This window comes from Hylobates moloch, unplaced genomic scaffold (assembly GCF_009828535.3).
Source record: "Hylobates moloch isolate HMO894 unplaced genomic scaffold, HMol_V3 SCAFFOLD_21, whole genome shotgun sequence".
In the NCBI taxonomy this organism is placed as follows: Eukaryota; Metazoa; Chordata; class Mammalia; order Primates; family Hylobatidae; genus Hylobates; species Hylobates moloch.
Window position 1 is genome coordinate 52,178,254 of NW_026652296.1, and position 20,725 is coordinate 52,198,978.

Here is a 20,725-nt window from a genome sequence, read left to right on the forward strand (position 1 = left end):
GGAGGGTAGGGGTGACAATTACGAACGAGTTACATGACGGAGGTCAGCTAAACAAAATTCAGTTGTTTTCAATTTGAAAATCACAGTTCTAGCCATTTACTACATGAGCTAAGAGAAACATCCATTAGCTCGCATCCATACTTAGATATTTTACATTCATGCACCCATAATATGAGGACTAGTTTTATTAAATTTGAAATGGTATATCCTAAGGCCTTATGCTTTTAATAAATATGTGTCAAATAAGTGAATGAATGAAGTAGCATCTAATACTTACCAAATCATGAAATCTAAAACTAAGGTAGTAGATGTGACAAAAACAAAATTCCCAGGTATGGTGGCTATAGCTATTTGTTTAGCCAACATTTATAGCGTTAGGAGCCAATATACTAAGCTAAAACGATTTGTTTTCCCAGATACTATGGCAGCTAGGGATAGCCACATGACACAGTTTTGACCAATGAGATACAAGAGAGAGAGCTCTGAGAAAGTTCATTCTCATGATGTAAACAAGTCCCAATCCCTCATTTCCTGGAAATAGCTCCTGAGTGGTGCAGAGCCATCTCACACCTATGAAGACAAATAAATGCTAAATGTTGAGGAGTGGAGAGAAAGACAGAAGGAACCTGGTTCCCTGATGGCACTGCTGAGATGCCACATCTGCCCAAAATGCTTAGATTACTAAGCCTGCATTTCTCTTAAACTTCTGTTAGTTTAGGCTGCTGTTTTCTATCACTCACAGCCAAAAATATTCTAATATATACACCAGCAATAACTTATTTTCCCCTTTCTGTATCCTCAGAAGCTGCTCCTATTTTAACTGACTGCGATGCACCCTATAACTGCTCAGTAACAGATACGTCACCATTGCAGTGGAAAACTCATCAACAGTTTCCACTTGTCAACACTAAGGATGTCTCACCCAACAGGCTCACCAACAGGCTTCAGAGAGAATCAAAAAAGCCTCAGAAACAACAAGGCACATCACTCTACCGAGCCACACTGTGCTTTCCTAAGGGCCATTACATTCTGATATGAACAATGCAAAAGAGAATGATAACAATGCAAAAGAGAATGATGACAAAAAAGACAGCAATGCTATTCCAGTGACCAAAGAAATGAAGAATCTTCTAAGTTAAGACAGTCTTAACCTGTCTCACAAAGAAAAGTAAATATATTTAGGGGCATGGCTAGATTAAACACCAGAAATGGAACATCACTAAAAAACAGAAAACAAGAACATGAAAATACCTCTCGAGGGCTGAAGAGCTGACCTGATTCAAATGCTGCTACTCTGCTTTATAGGGCCTCAGAAATGCACCTTCTGTGGAACTTAAAATTCTACAGTAACTTCTATTATCTGTGGATCTCTCTTGATACAACATAAACTCCTAGACCTCAGGAAGCAAGCCAGTAACAAGTATTGACAAATGCTGAATGAATGAAGAAGCAAAACTACATAGAAATTACTTTTCCAAGAGACTTTATGAAAAGCATGCAGTCCTCAAAAAGAAAAAAGAATCTGTAAGCATCACTTCTAGAAATATAATAATGAGTTGAAATAATTGTGTATTTAATGGTCAAATGTCTGTAGAAAGAAAAGAACAGAACTACAACTAAGAGGTAGCTATTATTGTATAAACCAGGTGAGGTGTTAGGCACTTTGCATCTGGTATTTCGTGCAGTCTTCACCGCTCCCCAGTTAGGCACTAGTCTCTCTCCTTTCCCATGAGGACGAGTTCAGAGGGAGCTTTGGAGCTCACCTGAGGTCACATTTCTAGCAAAAGACAGACTGGATACTCAAACCTAGGAAGGTCAGAACCTAGGAAGGTCAGCTCTCACATTTCTGCTGTACAATGCTGCTTCTCACTTTTGTCCTTATGAAAGTATTATTTATAAACTGCATACCTACATTAGCTGAGGGAACATTCAAAGGAAACTTCAGTCTATGGCCAAAAACATAAGCAAGGTGAGGCTCCATCGTAACCTCAAGAACAATTACTGTGTGCCCAAATCATAAACCAGATGTGGTTCCACATGACCCAGATAGTGACTTCCTCTAGCTCATGTTACAGCTGTCAAGACTTATAAAGGCTCTACATACCTATGGCATGTTTTTTTTTTTAAGCTACCATGTACTTGTATGACCTAGAAATCATAAAAAGAAACCTATGAATCAACGGCATTAGTTTCTCTCAGAAATCAGCCCTCTCCCATGTATGGTACAAACACCCCAGCTCTCCTGTCGCATTTACAGAACATGTGGCACCAAGACCCTGGGGACCCTGGTCTCTGGGGAGGCTTACAAATAAAACCCACTGTGTCTATGAATACAACATACCGAATTAATTGAAGCAGTTTAAAATAATGAATTCATTTGAACCAAAAAGAGAAACAAATCTACTGTCAAAAGAAAAAATTGAATGTATATTGCAATAGGCTCCTAACACTTTGCATTGAATAACTACTACCTCTTTGAAGTTGGTGAAAACTTCCGTGAAAATATTTATCCAGTAAACATCTCAGTGAAATAAACTGTGATGACTCCAAAGAAACCGAATTTAACAACTTTATAAATTCTCATGGAGAACAAATAGAATCACCACCCCCGAAACATTTGGTAATTATTTATACACAATATGCTCACAGTCTGTGATGAACATGCAGAGATGCAAAAGTTACTGGACTATATTAGCTTAAACATGAGCTTCTTTACTCTGCCATTTCAGGTTAACTTTTCCAGCAATTTTTTAGTAACACAGAGTATTCTGCAAGTCCTCACTTCTACCACAGAAGCTATCTAATACCCATTTGAAAAAAAAAAAATTAAAAACGTGTTAGAAGCCAAACTTATTTTGGGATAGTTATCGGGTGACAAAGCACGCTTCCATTTTTTTCCTCCCCCTTTCTATTAATTAGTTATCTATTATTTTAAGATTTCCCATACACATACATTTGAAAAAAATATGATTTTGTAAAAGGATGTTGAGTCTTTTCCAAAATAATGGCTCAATTCTCTTTGGAAAGATAAACAAATCCTTCTTTTTTTTTTTTCAGTAATGCATCATTTCAATACTTTCCCATGACGCAGACAGACAGACACACACACACACACAAATAGTATTCTCAATTAAATAACACTATAACACTCACAGTTTTTCTCCTATACAGTTATTTTTCAATGTGTTCAATCTTCACCAAAGGCCAATGATTTTAAAAAACAGGCTTCATAACAAAAGAAATGGGAAGAAGATACTTTCACAAAGACACTATCAGGCCATAGTTCAGAAAGAACTCTGCATACAACTTCTTTGAAAATCTCTGCTCCAAAACTTCAAGCTTTCTAGTAAATTAGGACTCCTTTATGAATGCTTACCTTGCTTAAAGGATACCTTGAAAAGTAGGACAAAAGCATCTCCCTTGCATTTAACCCCACCATCATACTGACACTGCTCATTTACACAATGAAATATTGAGGTCCACATTAACTGCTATAAGCAATTCCAGGGTTAGAACTAAAAACAGGATTAAGTGTGAAAATACTTCCTTATTCACCAGCTAACTTTATTTCTTTCTCCACATCTTAAACTAATTCCTAACAACTGACAAACGCTCCAAATATTATACAAATATCTAGTCTACAAATAAAGCTTTAGGAGTTATATTAAGCAGATTTCTGATGATATTGGACACAATCTTAGAACCACTTCCTACATACAAAGTCTAGCCATGAATTATTAGTTTTAAACAGAAAATTAAGTGAGCTGATTAAATATAGATCAAAGGAAGTTCCACCATGAAAAGATCAATTTTTGTCACTCATGGAAAAAATGTATCAATAAACAAAAAGCAATCTGGTGTTTCTCATTCTGGCCTATATTTGTTACCACCTATTATAATTAGATTAAAGGTAGTTTTGCCTTCTTCCCTTCTTCTTTGTGCTTTTATTTTCCAATGTTTTTTATATAATCACATATTTTATAAGTCCCAAAGTTATTTTTAAAAATCTTAGACGCTACTGAGATATAATCTCCTTTTAATTAGGATAAAGCACATGTTAATATATTTTTAAATATATTGATAATTAACTAGTCAAAATTAAATTTATAACTTAAAAATAACTTCTTATCATATTGTCACCTATAAATTCTGGTACAAAATCACATTAAATCTTTTAAGGTTATTTTGTACTTTGAAATAAGCTAACTAATGAACTGATACATACATTTCATATTCATCTATTTCTGCTCCAAAAATTAGGGGAAATTACCTGTTTCTTGTTCCAAACCATTCTCCTTTATCTGTGCTATTTATTATTTGCCAACTCTTAAAGTATATTTTTATATTTTATATGTTATATGACATCATTATGTCATTTCTTTCTCGGACAGTTATATTAGTACTATAAAATACATATTTCTATGTCTGCATATATATGCAGAAGTATATATATATTCCTCAAAAAAGTACACATTTACATATATATACATTGATGAATATACCTATATGATCTGTACTGTTTAGAGATTTCCAGCAGAAGTGCCTGTCAATCCAGTTTCAGGTTTTATATAGGCCAACCTGACCAACTAGTTTGACAAAGCTAACAGTAGTTTTGAATTCTATTTTTTTCCACTTAAGTGACCCATTGTTTAACCAAATCAGTAAAGAATTTTGCAGATTAGCAACCTCATTCCTCATATTATATTGGTCACCTTTACCTTCCCCAGAGACCAATATCCTGCAATCACCATGACTTAATTCATTAAGCATTTATTTGGTACTTAGTATTTCTCATTACTGTGAAGGGAGAAGCTTACAGAGTGTGGCAGTTCACAAATTATAAATGTAGCTGAAGGTTTAACACTTATCTGTGCATCTTACTATTAAGCCAGTAATCTCTAAATTCTTCTAATGATGAGAATGGGAATTATTGTTTCAATTTTCTGCTAATGTTTCAATGCCAAAGGTGATATGAAGAGTTCTTTGTATATGTCCATAGTGCTTGCTACACATGGCCAAGCCAGTCCAGAGATCACCTCCAGAGTCTGCATATGAGAAGAACTGCACTGCAGCAAACTCTTCAAAGAAAATTCAACAGATCCCTTTCCTTCTCTCTCTAACACCTCATAAGGAAGGCAAAAAAAAAAAAAAAAGAAAAGAAAATTAAAGAAAAGCCATAATAAATTGAGGCTATCTGCAATGACAGAGGCTGATATTCTATTCCCTGCCTGGATGCCTGCTTCAGTGCAGAAGCCATGGCATGTGCATCAGATTGGCTGGCTGATGCCACCTGCAAGGCAACAGAGCCCCAGTAGAAGCAGAAGCAGGCTGTGCCCTCAGGGTCTGATGGTGTTAAGATGAGAGTTTTCCTGTGGACCACGTGAATACTATGGAAGGTTTTCATGTTTGAATGATCCTGAAAAGCCTCCATCTGAGTGGGCTGCCTGGACAAGGACACAGAGACACTCCAGTGATCTTCCACTGGAATATGAGGAGCTGATATTGCAGTGCTCAAAGCAAATAATGGCACAATGCCAACGGACCTGCAAGGGCACTCCAAAAAATCCATCAGGGTGTATATGAAAAAGAACTGGCCTTGAAAACAAACAGCACCTGCTAAGTGCAATAGCCTTGGCCCCTTTTATGTCCCCCGTGTCAACTCTGGAGGAGCCAGATAATATGTAGGAGAGGAAGAGAGGAGAGTTAAACTAGGAATTCCTTTTCTTCCCTCCTGCTCATCACTAAGCCTGGGTTCAAGCCTAAGAATGAAAAAAGGGAGAAGCTACAAACTGGATGGGAAAATGGAAGTTTTGATTTACATTGTACTACATTTTTCTAAAATTTGAAAATTAGGTTGTTCCAATACTGTAAAATGACTGAAAAGCTATAGGATCTGCCAAAAAAATATCATTCAAAGTACAGGAGAGGAGCGAATAAGGCTATTTTCTGTTTATGTCTTACTAAGTGTGGCCCATCCAACAAACCACTTATACTAAGTATACAACCTATGTATAGTATACTATGTATAGTATAAAATAAGTCTTGTGACTTTTTTCCATAAAGTTAAATCTGAAAGAAAACCGAGAAGATACAGAAACATCAAAATGCAAATGTAATATATTTCATAAAATGTTAACCACAGAATATAATTATATCAACAACTTTAAATGTAAATGGACTAAACGTTCCATCTATATGGCAAAGATTATCAGAATGGGTTTTTTAAAAGCAAGAATCAACTATATGCTCTCTACAAAGAGACACATTTTAAACGGAAACACACAAGTTGGAAGGATGAAAAAAAGTTATATCATGCAAACAGTAAGCAAAATAAAGTTGAACTGGCTATATTAATAAGACAAAATAGACTACCACACAGAGGATTACTAGAGACAAAGAGAAACACTTCATGATGATAAAAGGGTAAATATAAAAGAAATAGTTCTACAAGCCTAAGCCCTTCATTTAAGAGAGCTAAGTACACTGAAACCAGTGATTGAAATGACTTGCTCAAGAACACATAATCAGCTAGGGCAATGGCCAGCTATAAGTCACTTCTCCCAATTCCCTTTTCAGAACCTTTTCCCTACGATCGGTGCTCCTAATCTGAGCTCATTCAACATGAAAGCAACCAACCTATTTGATCAAAACTGTCAACTTGGTAGCTAGGCAAACACAGCCTTGGAAGGAGGGGAAGATGACATGGAAGGGGTAGAAGAGGGTAGAATCCTGAGCAGGGTCTGACTCCAGCTGAGGCGCTGCAACTTGCTAGTTATGTGGCCCTGAACAAATTACTTAAATGGGCCTCAGTTTCTTTTTCTGTAGAATGAGGATACTGCCACCTATCTCACAGGATAGATATAAAAAATGATGATGAGGAGGAGGAGGTCAATGACTTGACCAAGGTCACTCGGCTTCTCAGTAGCAAAGCCAGGACCCCACAATGCACATCATACACGCTCACAACCATTTTACTAAACTTCCTCCCAAAGGAGAGTCCCTAGTGGAGTTCCTGACCTTCACAAGACACTTCAAAAAATGTTCGTTTCCTTCCCAACATACCGATGATGTACTTGCAAGTAACTTTATAAAGGTATTTCTACACAGGATCCCCACACAGAAACATATATCCTTTTTCATCTACATACACGAGTTTGAGATGATCACGTTTTCTCATCATGATGGCTTTTTCTCACTCTTGGTAAGGTCCTAAGGTCAAAGTGAGTGAGGCAGGCAGGGTAAAAATTTCAGTGATAATTTAATTTATATCATCTCTTACATTCCAAATTAAGCCACATAATTAACACATTTTAAGTCATCCCTCAAAAAAAGAGTTTAAACATATCATTTTGCTTAAAGGAAGAAACAGCCATTCCACTGTTTTGTGGTTATAATAACCAAAGAGGCGTCACATTCTCAGGACTGTAAACTCAACTTTCAGTTTGGTGAAGGACTCCTCAGAAAATGAACTAATTCCCATGGGTAAGTCTGTGCTTCTAAGACCAATCCTCGTATAATATGTTCAAATATCTTGGCAATTTTCCGGATTATTTTGATTACGTAATTGAGGATGTTATACAAATAGGCGTGATTTACAGTCACGCTGGTCTTTCTCTTTTCAGAGTCTAGTCAACTGTCTTAAATGTCAAGGTTACAGTCAAGGTCAATATATTTCACCCCAGGAAAGTAGGTGTCAGCAAGGCAGTAATGCCCACTTATGCTGCCTTATATAAGGCAAAATTTAAAAGTAAGACAAAACTTGATAATTAATGTTAAAAAATGCATTGCTTAGATACTAATTTTAGAAACAGCAGAATGCATACAAATCCAAAATAAGATATACAAAACCATGAAATAAGGAAGGAAAGCAAAATAATAGTTTGTGGACCATGTCGTCATCTTACATATTAGTTTTAGGACACATTTAAAAGCCTACTACGTGCTAGCTACAGTACAAATCTGATTTAAAATTTGAGAACGAATTATGACTGCTTGAAAGAGCTAAATAGCTCATAACTAATGTATTCAAATAAACTCAAATGACCAAACCAGTGGTCATTTCATGTGACTCACTGAAAGTTCACGCACTTACATAAAGGAGAACCTTTATTATGTGACCCCATTCTATGCTGTAGCTATGTCAGGTTCTGAATAGTATTTTAAACAAAATATATCACACTTAATCCAATGTATGCATTACCTAACTAATAAAATAGCACCATACTATTTTAAAAGCTCACTCAAGTAATAATATTGTGAAAAAGAAAAATTAATATATTCTTTTTTTTTTTTTTTTGAGATGGAGTCTTGCTCTGTCACCCAGGCTGGAGTGCAGTGGCGTGATCTCAGCTCACTGCAAGCTCCACCTCCCGGGTTCACGCCATTCTCCTGCCTCAGCCTCCCGAGTAGCTGGGACAACAGGCGCACACTGCCACGCCCAGCTAATTTTTTTGTATTTTTAGTAGAAACGGGGTTTCACTGTGTTAGCCAGGATGGTCTTGATCTCCTGACCTCGTGAAAATATATTCTTTTTTTATTTAAAGCAAATCAATGTCATGCTTTATATTGAAGATGTCTTTATATCCAATCTTTATATTAAAGAATGTGCTGAATATAAATCATTCAGCAGTTATGTTTGCTGTTTTATAACCTCAATTCTACAAATATTTTATTTCTCCATTGGTGATAAACTTAGATTGAAATTAATAAATAAAATAACTCATTCATAGTACCTCCATTGTGCTGTTGGGTTTTTTCCTGACAGGCACCAAATTAAGCAAAACATTACAATGCACTTAATGAACGTCTTATGATAATTTATTCCCCACACACAAAAAAATTACAAAGAGAAGGCACCAACTAACTAAAGAGAAATTAAAATATTTCCTAGACTACTGTTAATATGTTAAGAAAACAGAGCCAAAACTATTTTTATTTTGTTTTAGAAAATTACCCCAGGACTTACACTGATAGCAGAAAAATTCAACAAATACACATTACTTATCAAATTACAAATTAGGCAACGATTCAAGTTCCTAATTATGGAAAAAGATTTGAGCTCATTTAACATGACATGTTTTAATTATAAGACTCCTTAAAGAAGTATGTGAAATTCACGTAGAAAAAAAGAAATAGATAAAGAAACAGGCTAAAGAAAGACATGATTTATCTCATCTCTGCCTGTAAACAAATTAACTCTTATGAAAGCTCAGTGAAAGCAAATACTCTCTAAACTAAACCAACTCAAGACAAAAATCACCTTTTGAAATTAGGAACATGTGTTCAAATGCCAAAATTATTATTCTGATATTTTTGGTCTGTAATACTTTGTTTCTGTATCACAAGGACTGCTTTCATCTGCATGTAAAAGAAACCCTCCACTGTATTAGGTTTCTAGGACTGCCATAACAAAATACCATAGACTGACTAGCTTAAACAACAGAAATTTATTTTGTCACAGTTCCGGAGGCTAGAAGTTCAAGATCAAGGTGCCAGTGCCAACAAGCATGGTTTCTCCTGAGACCTCTCTCTTTGGCTTGAGGACTGCTACCTTCTCCCGTGTCCTCATATGGCCTTTCCTCTGTGCCTGTACGGTCACAGATGTAGCCATTCAGATTCAGGTCAGGTCAACCTTATTTTGAAACTTGTCTATACCACTGATCAACCATGTGACCCTGAGTAAGTGCTGTAATCACTCAGTTTTCTTAGTATCGAATGGTGGTAATTATACCTAACCTGCAGAATTGCTGAGAGAATAAAATGGGATTGTATTCTGAAGGCCCAGGGCACACTGCCTAAGCCTAATAAATGATGGGTTAGGGGCCTGGTCTTAAAGAATCCTGGTAAGTTTCAACATTTTAAAATATTGCAAAGCCATCCAGTAAAGACAAAAATATCAAAGCACTGGCTCAATTTCTTATGTATCCCATTCCACAGTGTGGCTCAAGCACCTGCAGCGTGTGTGTGCGTTTGTGTGTGTGTGTATGAGTGTGTATGTGTGTGTAGAGAAAGAGATTTCCTTTCTGAGGGTCTCATACCCTATGTCTCATATCCTGTGTGAGGATAGGAAGCAGTTATTGGTAAGCACTTATGTTCCCTGCACCATAACTCTTCTGCAATAAGAAGGCTGCTGTCACCTCCAGAAGGAAATGGACAGGAACTGCTCTTGAGATATTCTAGACCAAAAACGCTGTTGACAAATGAGACATACCTTCCGTGTAATTATTGCCTTAACCTTTCCAACAAAGCTGGAAGCACTTTGGTTCAATATAAAGTAGAACATTTCCAGAAGGTTTTCAGAAGGCATCTGCTGCTCTTAATTAAGGAGTGGATTCCTCCTGATCATCAATCTTTATGGAAAACCTGTTGGTCTGCCATGTTTATAATACTGTAGCTGAGAAAATAAAAATTAACATATAACAAAATGGTTTGGGAGAGCCTGATTCTAGCAGAGTCACTGCCAGGATATGTGTTAATACCCAAATCATCTGCACTTTTAAATTTCCTCATTTCCCTTCGGTAGCTGCACAAGAAATCCCTCTATGCTACTTATGACAGATGGGGAGAAACTTTAACCAGTTACTTTGAAACTCTTTCAAAGGAAATGAAAAATGGACAGAATGGGGCCAAGCTTAAGATTCTCAGAGGGCCTCACAGATCCAAAAAGTCTCTAAATAAAAGGAAATATTCTCTATCTGTATTTCCCAGTGCTATCATGAAGTGTTTTCTGAAAAGCTGCAATAACTAAACTATAATCCTCCTAAATGTTGTCTGCATTGAAATGTGAATAATGATATATCTAATAATTAACATACTTAGCACTTTTTCAACACAAAGCTAAAAGAAATCTGTGAAATCAAAAAGAAACCAATTGTGAAGAAAACACCTCTTAAGTCCTATTAATGCTCCAAGCTTGGGGAGGGGGGCCTGGTGAAGACTGTCAAAGACACTCTTTTCACAAGATTCAAACCACCATGAATAAAATGCTCCCTTCTGGTTTGGGAACTATAAAACATGTTCTTTCAAAATCAGCATTGTATTTGGCAGAATATTTCCCTTCAATTAATTAACAGCTTTCTTGCTTTCTCTGTTTGGCACTGATGTATTTGCAGGTCATTTGGAAAATAAAATGCTACAAGAAAATGAATACAAAGCCTTTTAAATAACTAAGAGTCCCACTTAATAAAATAATCTGATTAAATAAATTATTTTCTTCCTAAATTTCCAACCAAGTTTGAAATAGAAATTTTTTTTCTAATTCCAGGGTTATAACACACTGTAAGAAAAATAAGAATAACTTGATTAAAATCGAACTCATAAAATAGGAAAAACAATATGAGTATGTACCTATCAGGAAAAAAATGATAACCTATCTTCACGGAAATAGCTCCTCTGGATCTAGTATACTAATTACAATATCAGGATTTCTGTTACCAGAAATAATGGATATAGAATTTTCAAATTAATTATCATATTTCCAAATTGATTATTCTGCTACTTTTCAATGACCAGTGTAAATAATCATGAAATACTTTTTTCTTTAATAAGTCTGCAGATGGCTTCGGTTTACCAAACTTTGGCATTTTTTTTTTTTTTTTTTTTTGCTTAATCATCAGATTGTTTTCCTAATTTACCCAATCTACAGACTTTGCAGTAATGGCATTTATTTATTCATTTAAGAGACATCAACTTAGTCACTAATATGCACCAGATTGTTCCATTTCCCAAGACAGTCACGCTGTGGCTAAAATTTGCAAACTATTCAACAGGAGGACTAAAGTAGGGCACCCAACCTGGACTGGAGTGGAAATCAAGGAAGGCTTTATAGGAAGATGACAACTGTACGGAGTCTCTAAAGGCCTGTAGGAGTCAGTCAGTTGAAGAAGGGGATTGAGTGCAAAGTCCTAGTGCAAAGCCACAGTGTCCACAGTGCAGCAGGCTTTATGTTCTTGGATTTCAACACAGCCTAATAGAGGTGATGCAAATAAAGGAGTTAAAACTTCCTCACAGAGGTCAGGCCAGGGATGGCTTACATTAGGCAAATTAGGAAAACAAATTAATCCTGATAGCAACAGGGAGCTGTTGAAGTATCTTAGAGGTAATGCTATAATAAGATTTGTTTTGTGCAAATTACTTTAGCTGGTTTGGAGAATGGAGGCAACGGGCAAAGATGTAAACTTATAAAGTAGTGTCTATTTGTCTCCTCCAGAAAACTGTAAACTCCTGAGAGCAAGATCTCACTGTTAAAGTACCTGATGCTCACTAAATAGCCAATAGAAGACATGGATGAAGGCACAGATGAGAAAGAGACAATATAGAGAGACTGAATGAAAAATTCTTGGAACGATCAAGACAGGAAATTATGCAGACATAAATTCAGGCTAGCGGCAATAGGAATGGAGAAAAGTATACAAAAATGAAGGATATTGATGGGGTAGACTCAACAGATGGATAGCTTGTTTCATGAAGATTTAGAAACCGGAAGGAGACACAAGTTTGGAGTGAAGTTGAGGACTCCTATTTTGTATACTTTGATTTGAAAGTCCCCATAGACTTCAATGTCAAGATCTCCAGCAGACAATAGGATATATCTGGAGCTCCGACAAGATGTCAGTGATAGGGGAGTCTTCAGTAAATTGGGGGTTATAAAAATGGTAGAAGTGGGGTGGGGGAAGGGGGGAGGGATAGCATTAGGAGATATACCTAATGCTAAATGACGAGTTAATGGGTACAGCACACCAACATGGCACATGTATACATATGTAACAAACCTGCACACTGTGCACATGTACCCTAAAACTTAAAGTATAATAATAATAATAATAATAATAATAATAATAAAGGCAAGATGGTAGAAGTGAATGAGTTATCTTATATAGAAAGAGTTTACAGAGTGAACACAGTCAAAAGCAATGTAGAGACCCCCAGAGAATACCATTTTAAGGGCTAAGTAATGAAGAGGTACTCAAGAAGCTATGCCTCTAATCTATGAAAATAGTGAGTAATGGACAACCCCTTGGAATCAAGGACTTCAGGAATATATAAGGGTAAAAGCAAAAATGAATTAATCTAGTGCAATTCCTTCATGATGGAGAGGTGATATGACTTTTCCAGAGTGACCAGCTCTGAGCACTTGCAAAGTAGTAGCTGCTAATAACTAGTATCTCAGTTTCTTACTCCACGCAATTTGGAGGTAAGAAGAAATGAACTCTGATATACCTTATAGCAGTATTATTTTATGATTCTAATTAAGTTCCATTGCTTGTTCATTCAGGACAAGTACACAAACCAAAGAGCAGATTTCACCTTTTCAAACAACAGGGCCAAGAAAACAAGAGAATAAATGAGCCTGAAATTTCAGAGTCTTGCTGCCATGCTGAACAAATGGGGAAATACAGCTTTGTCATTTCTACTCAGTGATGCTAATGATTCTGTTAAATTGACTTCCTTGAAGGAAAATTACTGTTAATAACCTTAATTTCCTCCTAGTCTCTTCCCCCAGGTACCTGACATTTTAAATAAAATATTTTTATAAAATATTAAAATCAAAGGAATTACATCTATCTTAGGAATCCAACTCCATGCTGAGAGACTTTATGAATCCCTTCTGTCTGTCCTATCTATAAGCCTACATTTTTGGTTAATCAGATAAATACATAACACTTCCCAGTCTATGCATTTCCCAAGAGGCATAAAGCATAATCCATTCCAAAGGGAACTAAAAAAAAAAAAAAAAAAAAAAAAATTTTAATGTTACTCTAAGGCCCACCACAAATTTTACTGATACCAGCCATGTAGTATTGTAGAAAATTCCCAATTTCAATTTCAATTTAATCACTGTAGATGCAGTTTTATTTTCTTTGTCCACAAACCAGACCACAAGCTTTCTACCCTGGACTGAGCGCTCAAACATGCAAACCTCTGTTCTGGAGGGCAAGCGGGTGGGGGTCTGCCACTGGCCTTCCCAGACCCATTCACTTACCTTTTCCACCCTCTTCCTCTTCTCTCCTGCCCTCTGGCTTCTGTCTGGGTTCGGATGATGGAAGACACCAGCCGGTGTTTAGGGGACAGGCAGAGAATGAGGAAGGTATATATATTCCCCTCTGTCTCCCTGGAGGGATACTGCAGGCAGACGGGGTCCCTCCAGAAAGGGATACAGCTCTTGTCAGCCTTCCTTGCCCCTTCCTTAGAGTAGGACTAACTCCCGGTCACTGCTGGGTCTTTCTTTAGCACTCACCCTGATTGTATTCCCTACACCTGCCCACACCTTCCAAAAGGTCCCTTTAACAAGCCCTCCTCAAAGGACTTGGCGTACACATGCCATCTGTTCCCCCGCAGGGCCCTGAACGACACAGGTTGAAAGAGTGACCAGGTGGTGCCCTCCACCGTGCTTTCACAGACATTATCAAAGGAAATTGTCTGTAAACTGTGAAACACTATAACATTTCCATGAGCAAAACCTAGCACAGACTTTCTTGAATATGCAAGGTTTCAATGCCAAGGAAATATGACTGTCCCACCATATTTCTACAATTCACAGTGTGTTGTAAAAATAAACATGCAGAAGGCATACAATCAGAATCTGAATGTCACTGCCAACCAAACCAGAATTTTTCTTAAAAAATGAATATCTGGAGAAACAGATGAAAGGACTAAATCCATCTTTGGGAAACGGAAACAGTATTTCACTTTCCTGTCATTTAATCAAGACTCACTAACCCTGACTGAGTCTCAGTCTTTCAAGGAATGCGGTAAAGTTCACAAATAATTTACTTCATATTATTAATAACAATTACAGTTACCAAAGTAGTCCCTTCTGAACACAGTTAGGAATCAATCAGTGACCTAGATTTCCTGCAATATTTCTCCCAATATCTCTTTAAAAGAAAACATGGTGTAGCGGCCAGGCATGGTGGCTCACACCTGTAATCCCAGCACTTTGGAAGGCTGAGGCTGGCAGATCGCTTGAGGTCAGGAGCTCAAGACTAGCGTGGCCAACATGGTGAAACCCCATCTCTACTAAAAATACAAAAATTAGCCAGGCTTGGTGGTGCACACCTGTAATCCCAGCTACTCGGGAGGCTGAGGCAGGAGAATCGCTTGAACCAGGGAGGTGGAGGTTGCAGTGAGCCGAGATCACACCACTGCACTCCAGCCTGGGCAACAGAGTGACATTCTATCTCAAAAAAAAAAAAAAAAGAAAGAAAGAAAAAAAAGAAAGAAGAGAAGAGGAAAAGAAAAGAAAAGAAAAAAAAGAAAGAAAAGAAAAGAAAAGAAGGTGTAGTTTCTAATTTATATAGTCCTTTATCTACATATCATTTCTAAAAAACATAGCCAGGCCAGACGCAGTGGCTCACACCTGTAATCCCGACACTTTGGAAGGCTGAGGTGGGAGGACTGCTTGAGCCTAGGAGTTCAACACCAGCCTGGACAACATAGCGAGACCCTGTCTCTATAAAAACAGAAAAAAATAGCCAGGTGTGGTAGTGTGCACCTCTGGTCCCAGCTACTCGAGAGTCTGAGGCAGTAAAATCGCTTAAGCCCAGAAGATGAGGCTGCAGTGAGCCATAATGGCATCACTACACTCTAGCCTGAGCAATGGAGCAAGATCCTGTCTCAAAAATAAGATAAAATATAAAAAAAGAAGAGTCACGGACATTAAATTCAAGTATCCATTAAATAAAACTCATTAAATAGCATTATCTCCTAATCTTCTCATTCTTTAAGTAAAAAGTAAAAGAGATTCTTAAATAACTAGTATTTGAAAACCTAAAGCTACAAACACACCTGGATAGGATTTTTCAGCAATGAAATTAATTTTCCCAGGCCAGTATCAACGTCTGATCTGTCTGTGTTGGCTGTGGACCACCTCACTTCTCTAACAACAGATTAAAGGGTGCTTATGGACATGTCCCTGCTGGGAAGGGTCTAGAGTCTCACAGCTCACCAAATTGATCAGAAAACGGATGTTCAACTCTCTGATTCTACAAGGTATGTCTTTCTTAAAGAGTTTTTACATTAGCCCTTTAACTGATCAATTTGTTTTGATTAAGAATTGTATTTTCAAGGGATTTGAGGTCAGGAGCTCAAGACTAGCGTGGCCAACATGGTGAAACCCCATCTCTACTAAAAATACAAAAATTAGCCAGGCTTGGTGGTGCACACCTGTAATCCCAGCTACTGGGGAGGCTGAGGCAGGAGAATCGCTTGAACCAGGGAGGTGGAGGTTGCAGTGAGCCGAGATCGCACCACTGCACTCCAGCCTGGGCAACAGAGTGACATTCTATCTCAAAAAAAAAAAAAAAAGAAAGAAAGAAAGAAAAGAAAGAAGAGGAAAAGAAAAGAAAAGAAAAAAAAGAAAGAAAAGAAAAGAAAAGAAGGTGTAGTTTCTAATTTATATAGTCCTTTATCTACATATCATTTCTAAAAAACATAGCCAGGCCATGTAAAAGCCAGACTTTTTAGAAACAAGTCTGTTTCTAAAATCACTTCCTGGTATGCCATATACAAGTGAAATCTAACTGAATTAGTAAAGCAAGGTAACAATATGGGACATGCTGCAATTACAGGCTATGTTCAGCTGCATAATCAGAGGTTCCACAAATTTCATGGAGACCTTTTTTAAAGGCAATTCGTCAGTGCTCTGTCAAAATTTGAAGTGTGCATAGGCTTTTGACCAAATAGTTCCATTTCTAGAAATTTAGCTACAAAAAAAACTCTCACACATGTGCACAAAGACCTACGAACAAAGATCTTGAATCTTTCAGTTTGCAATAGTGGCCACAGAAGAATGGTTAAATAAAGTACAGTACATCCATATTACCAAATTTTATGCAATGTTAGAAAGAACAAGATAACATACTGGCATGGAAAGCTCTCCATGATATACAGTTAAGTGGACAAAAGAAAGTCAGTCACAGAAAAAAAATGTATGCAATATGATCCAGTTTATGTAATAAGAAAATGACATGTATGTATACTTATATATGTAAATGTACAGAAAAAAGGAGGGAAAGAGGCATTCTAAACTATTGCCAATGACTATATCTGGGAATGGGTGTAGGTGGAAAAGGGTACTTCTCGTTTTGCTTCCATATTTCTGCATCATCACTTCAATTGGAACATATTAATGAATTACTCACATCATTTTAAAAAACCAATGAAAACAAAAAAAATTAAAAGAAATCCCAGAGAGGGCTTTGGTGATTTGTTCAATAATAGCGTCTTGGCGTATGTGAGAGAAACACATCCCGAAGGAACTGCATTTTCATTTGATCCAGTGTGGTCTCTAATTTAAAAGCAACAAGGAAAATGAGGGCTGTTAAGCAAACTGCATCTTGAAACACTAGTCTGCAGGAACAGATCTGTATTCTATATTTCAGGACAAATACAGCTACTACCAAATAGCAGGGGGGACATCTTGTGACTGGTTAGAGTTCAAATCAGTGAGGCAGGCAAGAGAACCTCTGTGTCTCCATAAATGAAGTCACCTATTTCTGTACACTTGGGTGTTCTTACTTTTTATTTATTTATTTATTTATTTATTGATTGATTGATTGATTGAGACAGAGTCTCACTCTGTCACCCAGGCTGAAGTGCAGTTATGTGATCTCGGCTCACTGCAGCCTCTGCCTCCGAGGTTCGAGCAATTCTCCTGTCTCAGCCTCCCGAGTAGCCGGGATTACAGGCGCCTGCCACCACACCCGGCTAATTTTTGTATTTTTAGTAGAGACGGGGTTTTGCCATGTTGGCCAGGCTAGTCTCAAACTCCTGACTTCAAGTGACCCACTCGCCTCGGCCTCCCAAACTGCTGGGATTACAGGCGTGAGCCATCGCGCCCGGCCGGGTGTTCTTAGTTTAAAGGAGCACCATGAAACGGGAGAAAAAAACATGTCCTTCCCCCCTCAACTTTGTATATTTGCCAACAGCTTGGAAAAATGGGGTATAGGGAGAGAATAAACAAGCAGAAATTCAGAATCTGAAATCTATTTATACTGGAAATAAATGACCATAACAACCTTTATAAGAAATTTTACAGCCAAAAAAATTACAGGGCAAAACAAAAACTATTGACATTTTCTAGTACATGGTGTTTCTAAGCACTTACAGTTAACATAAGGCTCAACATGGGACCTCCTGGGTCAAACCACAAATGTACTTTGTTTGGTCACACCATGGGCTGACAGGTTTGTTTTCCACTTTAATTATTTCCAAACATTTTAAAATGAGAAGACTCCAAATAAATGTGGATTTCATGCTTCTCTTGAAAATGTAGAGGCACTGATAATCCTGAGACCTAGGCCCACCTGGCAGAAATCTGTCAGACCTGAGTGGTAGCTGCTCCATGGGAAGGGGCACAATTGGGCCCCTGGATGGGTGCAAGCCTCACCACTCCCTAAGGTCTCTGACACCTGGTCAGCCACACTTGGGCCTTTCACTTACCTGGCCCTTAGAGGAATCAGAGTACACCATACCCTCACTAAAACCATGAGGAACTTCACCAGGTAAAAACCGGCCTTCCAGAAAACTAAAACTATTTGTTTAGGCTACCACGAAGTAGCATTTAGTACTCTCCCTATCTCGGATTTCTGGCATGCAACTGCAGAAACAGAAGTACCTAGGATTAGATAAGAATGCATAGTTTTATCCTCAACTTCTTATTCCAATTCCATATTCACAGCAGGATTGCCAGAAGCTTTTGTCATATCTCAGTCTAGTCACTTAAAATAATTATCACAAAACTTGTTATGGTAACAAGTCTTTCTGCAGCATGTACCAGCTTAATGACAGGTATGGTGGTTAGAAGTTGGAGTTCTGATGTCAGCTTACCTGAGTTTCAGTCTCAATTCTAACTTTAACATCCTCCGATGATTAACTTAATGTCTCCTAACCTCAGTTTCCCCAAGCACAAACTGGAGATGCTATTAGGACACACCCAAAAAGGCTGTCAGAAGGATTAAATAAAGTGGCACATTTTAACTGCTCAACACATGTCTGTTGTTTTACTTTGTTGTTGTTATTATAATACTATGTAAAGCAGAGAAGTTGAGTACTCTCCGAGAAACTCCATGGAAAAACAAGAGCTATGATGACTGCCCCTGAACACCAGAGACCCCTAATTCTTCTAATGGAGGCCTTTCTCCCTCCAGGCCTAAATGGCTTAATATGTTTTGTTTTGTTTTGTTTTGTTTTGATTTATAAAAAAAAAAAAAAAAAAAAAGCCTAGCTGGGAGACAGATACCCTGGGGACAGCATCTGACTCACTGAATTATATTCCAAAACACCAAAGTCACAGAATTTTGAAGCTATTAGGACTGAGTTAATATTAGGTCCCTCTGTCCGAATGCAGTCACTGGGCTTGGCAAGTCCAAAGGAAGATCTGGTACTTCATGGTGGTCCTGTGGGGTGAATGAAACTTTCTGCACTTGCAGAGTGGCAAAGTATCCCTTGTAAGTTTTACAGGAATTTTCTCAGGCTGCTTTGTATGGATAAGGTCAATGCCATCTACCCCTATGAAGGAGAACAAGATGAGAGCCATAATACCAGTAGTGCCATTAGGAGAAGGGGCAGTAGCACTTGTTAAACATGCTTTAATTGTTCAGGAGCATAAGAAAGGCAATGTATCTTAAAGTAATGATTTTCCTGGCCCATGGGTGTTTCCATAGCTACAGGTGGAATTTCCCAAACCTGGGCACACCCAAAGACACTGGGATCCTTTGAGCACCTATAGTAGCAGCAGTAACCCTGTATCATTCACAGTGCAGCAGCAAGCACTTTTGCCCCATAGGATTATTCTCCTCATTTTACAGATAGGGTAACTGAAGCTCAGAGTGAATGCCCAGGGTCACACAGCTAAAAGAGGGCATCTGTCAGCATTCAAGCTAAAACAGGGCATTTGTCAGGAATTCAGTGCCTGATTCCAATGCCTGAAGGTCTCAGCAACCACTGCTCAACGCAAACCCCTAGTGAAAACACCCACCCAGCCAGCTGCCTCTGGGAGGAAGCATTTCTCGAGCACATGGTCTTCACCTTGTGTGGGTCATGAATGCCCTTCGCAATATGGTAAATCTTAAAGACCCTTCTCAGCACGATATTTTCATTTTATTATTATTTTTTAATATTTTTAATAGACTCTCACTCTGTCACTCAGGTTGGAGTGCACTGATGTGATCACAGCTTACTATAACCTTGAACTCTTGGGCTCAAGCGATCCTCCTGCTTCAGCCTTCCAAGAAGGTAGGATTACAGGCATGTGCACCACACTCAGCCAATTTTTTTATTGGTATTTTTTGCATAAATTGATCTTACTGTGTTACCTAGGCTGGTCTCAAACTCCTGGCCTCAAGTAATCCTCCTACCTCAGCCTTCCAAAGTGCTGGGATTAGAGGTGTGAGCCAGCATGCCTGGCCCAGCATAATATGTTTAAATATATAAAATTAAATTACCTAAAAGTACAATGGAAATCAATCTCATTGAAATATAATTATCAAAATGAATCTTTAAAGGGATATGTGAAGTAATACATGTGTTTCTCTTCAACCCACTAAATGCCAAGATCTAGTAGTAGCTCTAACACCTGCCCCAATTGTCACTTGGAAGTAAGTGAATATAAAGATGTAATTCATTTGCCAGCTACATTTGTGGACCCACCAAACTGCATCCCTGGCCCTAAAATGAAGAACTCCTGTTCTAGAGAAGAAAGGGAGATGTCAAATGTAAAATCAGG

At 37.8% G+C, this 20,725-nt stretch overlaps 1 protein-coding gene across 15 annotated transcripts in view; it reads right to left on the minus strand.

Moving 5' to 3' along the window:
• Positions 1-20,725, minus strand: part of PLCB4 (phospholipase C beta 4) — a 411,579-nt gene that overhangs the window by 386,299 nt on the left and 4,555 nt on the right. For 2 of the 15 annotated variants that reach the window (XM_058432939.1, XM_032142693.2), the window contains exon 1: positions 13,982-14,468. The exons of the other annotated variants lie outside the window; for them this stretch is intronic. The gene's annotated coding sequence lies outside the window, so the exon portion shown is untranslated. Of the gene's footprint in view, positions 1-13,981; positions 14,469-20,725 lie in introns of those variants that run through there. 15 annotated transcript variants of the gene reach the window in all.